This window comes from Wyeomyia smithii, chromosome 1 (assembly GCF_029784165.1).
Source record: "Wyeomyia smithii strain HCP4-BCI-WySm-NY-G18 chromosome 1, ASM2978416v1, whole genome shotgun sequence".
NCBI classification, from domain to species: Eukaryota; Metazoa; Arthropoda; class Insecta; order Diptera; family Culicidae; genus Wyeomyia; species Wyeomyia smithii.
The window spans coordinates 140,728,500-140,735,441 of NC_073694.1; positions in this window are offsets into that span (position 1 = coordinate 140,728,500).

The following is a 6,942-nucleotide window of genomic DNA, read 5'->3' on the forward strand; positions in this document are numbered from 1 at the left end:
TCCAGGTGATTGCTGAACAGTACACGAAGTTGAAGCCTGAAGCAAGAAAGGTTGAATTGAACGTTAATACGTCGAAGACGAAGAATCTGCTAGTAAGGAGAACCGAGAGTGATATAACTCGCATAGGCAGTAGCGTAGTGATCGATGGAGATGAGCTCGAGGTAGTTGACGAATTTGTGTTCCTCGGATCATTGGTAACGTCAGATAACAACTCAACTGCAGCAGAGAAATCCGCAGACGTCCTGTGCCTGAAAGCAGGCTTCATTGATTCTCTTGATTTTTGCTCCCATTTCCTCCTCTACTGTCAAACACCTTGCAGAACTACGCTTTCTCTCACACAGAGCGAGTAACTAACCACATTTAGTCGTAAAGTATTTCAATTGTTTTCTCTCTCAGTTTGAGAGGGAGCAATTTTCGTTAGCTTCTCCGTTACTAAAAGAGAAGTTGGCCAAAGAACACAAAACATTGAAGCCACATCCTAACCGATTTTGAATTTGATATTATAGAAAGATTCAGAACTCACCATGGGTGCGTATTTTGCAGAATGTTCGATTTTACACTGTTTTTGTTGACCCCAGAGCGAGGAGAATGGTAACACAAGTCTCAGTTGTTTGCCGAGTAGTTTATTTCACTTATCTTGCGTGTGCGGATGAGCTGTTTACAATGGTTTCACTGGGCTTCTGCTCTGTCAAATTAAGAACGTTTATTCGCCAGAGAATCTATTACTCAGCGCTCTCTCTTTAGCAGATAGTGTGATGCACATCGAATGTAAGCTCACAGCTTACTTTGTACCAAGTGCACCATATATAAGACGCAGACCGCTAGTCCGAACTACGGGGACGAGACAATGCTCTAGAGGGACTTGCAAGCACTAGCCGTTTTCGAACGACGTGTGCTTCGAACCAACTTCGGCGGAGTATATGAGCATGGCGTATGGAAGAATGAACCAAGAGTTGGTGCAGCTCTTTGGTTATGCTAGTATCCAGAAAGTTGCTAAAGCTGGAAGCGTACAATAGCTGGGACATGTTGTCAGAAAGGAAGAATGAACCACGAGTTGGTGCAGCTCTTTGGTTAGGCCAGTATCCAGAAAGTTGCTAAAGCTGGAAGCGTACAATAGCTGGGACATGTTGTTAGAATGCCGGATAACAATTCCACAAAAATAGTGTTTGTCTGGAATACGACCGGTACAAGACGTAGAGGTATGCAACGAGCTAGGTAGTTGGACCAAATGGAGCAAGATCTCTGAAACACTAAAGATAAGCTGCCATGGACCGAGTGCGTTCAACTTCTATGCCATAACCGTACACTCGCACCAATTCCACTCATAAGGTTTTGTACATCATCTGGCTGCAACTTTGAAGTAGAATACCTCTCTCAGGAAGTTCGGCTACATAGGGATGTGAAATGAAAATCTAAAACCGAAAAAAGTGAAAAATATGTCCAATTTCAAATGCTAATAAATCGGTTAGTATTCGATGGATTTCCTTCGTTCTTGCATCAATAGATTGGAAAATTTTCAAAGATTCTTCCCAAAAGAAGATAATTGTAATTTTAGTAATGGATAGCGCACTAGTTGTAGTGGATTTCAGCAACGATATTAGCTGGGCCAGCTGATGCAGGGACAGTGGATACCAATGGCAGCGTATAGCGGCCACAACTGTGGCATGGCTATGGATAGCGCACTAGTTGCAGCGGATCTCAGCATCGATAGCGGCTGATGCAGTGAGGTACTTTAGTGAAATGCAGTCTCTGTGCGATAGTGGGCACTAGTAAATGCATTCAATGAAAAGTTGATTCATTATGACAACATTTGAGCCGTCTAGTTTTAAGTGTTAAATCAGCTTTTCACTGTTTATTTTATCACAAGGAATACTTTATTCGCACTGTCAGTGAAAACGCAAATATGTGATCGGCATCTCATCCGATACTAAAATGAATAACAAATTATCCTTGAAATAAAAACTTGATTGAAGTGTTAATATTTTCTAATGAGTTGATTCACATTTTTAAATTTGTAAAAGTTATAAATTTTACTTTATCTCTGTGTCTGAGAACGTACTGAATTATCTTTTCCTTCAGTCATGAGCGCGACATCCGAAAAAATTTCATCTCAGAATTTAAAAACTGTCAAGCCCCAACCATGACAAGCACCTTACTATATTATTGAAAATGGTCAATCCTTGTTGAAGCGCAAAATTCGATTGATCTGATTAGTCAACGTTTATTTACTAGAAAAAATGACTGACACGCAAGCAGCCGGGTTACCTTTCTTGTATAAGTATTCTACTTCAACCTTGCGGTCGTGGCTTTGCACACAACCCTCCTGTTTTTCTGTGAGGAAACTAACTTTTTCTTCATGCCCTCCTTAGACTTGATCTCCTTGGGGTGCTTTCTTATGACCTGCTTTATAATAGCCACAGTGGTCCAGTAAGGCCAAAAGTAAAACTTAAATCCATAGCAAGTGACACCTACAGGATCGTGATGGCCAAGACTAGAGGAGGATCGGCACCGGCCAAACAATCATCAGCGATGTTAGCGCGGGTCGTTGAGGGACTATTTTCACGTCATGATCCAAATCCCTGGTCTCCGGTTGTCGAACCCCCACAAAATGTGAGTGACTGCAGCTGTGCAGAGGTTGAGGAGGCAGTAAGTGTTACGAATGAGGAACTCCTTGATATCGCAAACTCTTTGAAGGTGAGCAAAGTGCTAGGACTGGACAGAACCCCGACGCTGGCCATTAAAATGGCTAGAAAGGTAGCCCCCGGGTTTTTCAGGGACTTATAATTTGGCCTATTCATTCAACTACTTAGATATAAAAGTTTTAAGGGTTTTGTTATTTTTTCCACAGTCCATGTGAGCACTGATGATAACGCTAAATCAGCATCGAAATACGTATATGCATAGTGTGAGATGAGTGAAAGTGATAGAATTAAAAAGTGAAGTGTTTCAGAAGTGTACATTACAGTTGGTTCAAAGTGATCATGCAGAAATGTTTAGATGATTGCCTCTTTCGGGATAAGTGGAAGCGATAGAGACTGGTCTTGCTGCCGTAGACCGAAATAACACCAGATGACCCATCGACATATGGACCAATGTCTGATAAACACAGCGGACAAGGTGCTTCAGAAAATTATCCTCAATAGACTGGTAAATTCACGGAAGTTATAAACGGTTTACCAAGCAACCAGTTTGGTTTCCGCAGGGGTAGGTCTACGGTGGATGCTATTCTCTCTGTCACGTGTGGCACGGCGAAAATTAGTTCCAGTGAATGCACTCAGTGCCGGATTTAAGGGGGGCACGTGAGGCCCGGGCCCCCACACTTTTGAGGCTCCCACAAATCGAGAAAATGTCTGAAAGTTTCTTTCAGTGTTACTTTTTCGCGAGCGCCAATATCACAACTACATCCATAAGAGTTCACCTTGGATTCTCTTGGAAATACACACATTAACACACCATTTGAATCGAACCAGCGTTCTGTCCGAATCAGGGATACCAGATGTGCTTTGCAAAATGCAGATTTTCAGAGTCCGTGTGCAAATTTTATTGACCTGCAGATGTGAGTAATTTTTTTCCCAGTTTCTGTAGATTATTGTCGAAGTCGCCTTATAATTGCGCAGTATTTCTCAAATTGTGTGCAAATTTATGCCTGTGGATCGCATTTTTTTCATATTGCGCTAGTTTTTTTTTTCAGAAATCAAGAAAAAATTTCCGGTTTTCGAGCAACTACAGACATCTTTCACAAACATCTAAACAACAATATCGCACGCTTAGCCTTGGGGCTAATAGCGGTCTCGATCAACTAGATTAGTTGAGAGAATTCGTTATCGATATTGTTTTTGGCACATTTTGCATGTGTAGGATAAGTACAACGATACACCGTGCCCCAGTGCTGAGTCGAGAAAATTGCCAGCTCGAAAAGTTCCTTGACTCGATCGGGAATCGAACCCGATATCATAACCGTGTGGGAGAGCTAGCCGACCGACATCGCTAACCACAGAGCCACGGGGACCACATCGGGGAAAACATCTGGCACACTGAAATTGCGTTGCGGATTTATTTGTGTCTAATGATCTCAAATTCAACTGGGGAAAGATCTTTTTCGAAGATGAAAGCAAAGCAAAGCCTTGGTGCTACATTCCGATTCGGAACTCGACCTGCTGTTTACTATACACAGTAGGGTGGGGAATCGTTATATGGAAAACACGAAACTTTATAGCAGAAAACCAGAACCAAGTTTTTTTGTTCTATTTGGAGCCCCAAACAATCCTGAACTTATCGGAAGTCGATTGGTTTAGTCTCCGCTTGGCGCATTGCACTTCAAATTCATATTGAGATTTGTATGGAATAACCAACGTTTTGCATTTTCCGTTCTAAAGAGCTCAGAGTGGTTCAAACCATAGGTGTCATGACTTCAAATGGTAGGTTTTTTGATGCCTAACAACTTGGCCGAAGACATCAAAGAGCTAGGCACAGTGGTCGGAAAAGTCGATTTGACGAACTTAATTCATTTGTGCTTAAACGGTTGATGTAAGCCGAAGACAATGTTCTAAAGAATTGTTCACAAAAAAATAACGGAAATGTTGATAAGAAAATTTTTTGATCATGGCCTACTATCATAAAAATAAAAAATCTAACTTTTGATACAGCGAAGATACATAAATAGTTTCTTCAGCAAAGTTGTAGAACTTTTTAAAATATGAAACTTTGCAGAAGACATCAAATTTCTATGACGTCCATTTATTGAGATACGAAGCATTTCCTCTGTCAACCCCCTCAAAATTAGTTTTTCTAGTATAATTTTTGAAATATTTTTTTTCATGCACATAATGTTCTAGGCAAATATGACCAAAACAAAAATACAGGTTTCTCTTGAAGACAGCATGAAGCTACAATCGTTCTATACTAAGTTAGAGCGTTTTTTCATTAAATTATTGCGCATATTCAAATGCATATAGTTGAGAAAGAGGCAAACCGGTACACATCATCAAATACTTTTCTTAAAGCTTAGACCTTGTACTATGAGCTAGTTAAACTTTGATACTTGACAATTCATAAATGAATGAGTAGAGTGATTTTTTATGTATGTATGTTTCTAGGGTTTTCTATACAAAAACGCACCAACTTGAACGATGACTTGTGAATTTATGGAATAGATAACTCGCAATACTTTCAAAACTAGTGAGAACACTTCTTAGGTATATTTAATGCTGTAACAAATACAAAATCCGCACAAAGATGCAATATATGCAAAGCGACACTCACCCAGATGAATAACCTCTCCGAAGTTCGTTTGCGGTCAATCGATGAGAAAGTGTTACAGTATGGGTTATCCGTTCTCCAGATTTTTCGAATATTTCCTACACCTGGCGTACAAGGTTGGAATGAAAAAATGGCGATGTACTGGACATGACGCAGAAAGAGTCGAAGATCGCAAGAAAGTTATTCAGTATCGATTGAAACAAGAACTAGGACTTCTTGTTGACATGCCACGTGGTAAAGGAGCCGGATCTTCAAACGACGGGAATACAGCGAGATGCTTTTTTGAAAATGCAGGAGTTGCAGCGGAGATCTTAGGTATTGATCTGCATGCAATTCAACGTTGCGCTACAATACTACAGGTCATTTCTTCTGGCCGGGAAATTAACCCATCAAAATTCAAACACTATTGTTTGGAAACTGCTCGTTTGTTGGTGTCCATATATCCTTGGTTTTACCTGCCAGCTACAGTCCACAAAATATTATTTCACGGTGCGGACATTATTAACCATTTCAATATTCCAATAGGCCAATTATCTGAAGTAGCACAAGAGTCACTGAACAAAGTGATGAAAAGGTTCAGGCTAGATCACACGCGAAAAATTTCACGAACTGTTACTAACAGTGATCTTATACGTCGTCTATTGGTTTCTTCAGATCCAGTTATTGCCGCAAAAGAAGCATAAAAAATTTTCAGAAGATGCTAAATTTATATTAGATTTCACAGAAAGTGAAAACGAGACAGATGAGATGAAATAAATAATTAACAATAAACATTGCTGTCATGCGTTCATTTTACTCACGTCGAATTACTGATGGATGCACCTATCAACAACTAAATATACCTAAGAAGTGTTCTCACTAGTTTTGAAAGTATTGCGAGTTATCTGTTCCATAAATTCACAAGTCATCGTTCAAGCTGGTGCGTTTTTGTATAGAAAACCCTAGAAGAATACATACATAAAACATCACTCTACTCATTCATTTATGAATTGTAAAGTATCAAAGTTTAACTAGCTTATAGTACGAGGTCTAAGCTTTAAAAACCTAAATTAATCCACCTAGCGGTCAGACTCAGCCTTTCTCATTCAAACTTATTATCTGTAAAAAAAAAATCACAGGAAGGTTGTATGCAAAGCCACGACCGCAAGGTTGAAGTAGAATACTTTTACAAGAAAGATAACCTGGCTCCTTGCGTGTCAGTCATTTTTTCAAGTAAATAAACGTTGACCGTTCATTGGCAGTATTGTAATTTCTTTTTGTCTGATATTTTGAATGAAGTTCATTGGATATTTTTAAATTTTGTGCAAATGAGAAGTTGAAGTGCTGCCGAATTGTAATATGCACATTTAATACGACATCATTAAACGGGAACGGAACATAGGCTACGGTTATGCAGAACGCGAATGCCGGCGCGATGCGATTCGCCTTACCGTGGTGAAATGTACAGCTCTTTTTTAAGCGAAGTAGAGCTATACATTTCAACAGATTTCGTCTTGCCGAATCGCTTCGCGCCGTTATTTGCGTTCTGCATGATCGTAGCCAAACACTAAGCGACGCAAACACGTAATAATAGTCAGAGTATGCATGTAGATGAAGATAATTAACTTTGGATTATAGCGCAAAACGAGAAAATATTAACTCTTCAAATAATCATTTGTGTTCTTCAAATTTCAGTTGTTCAAT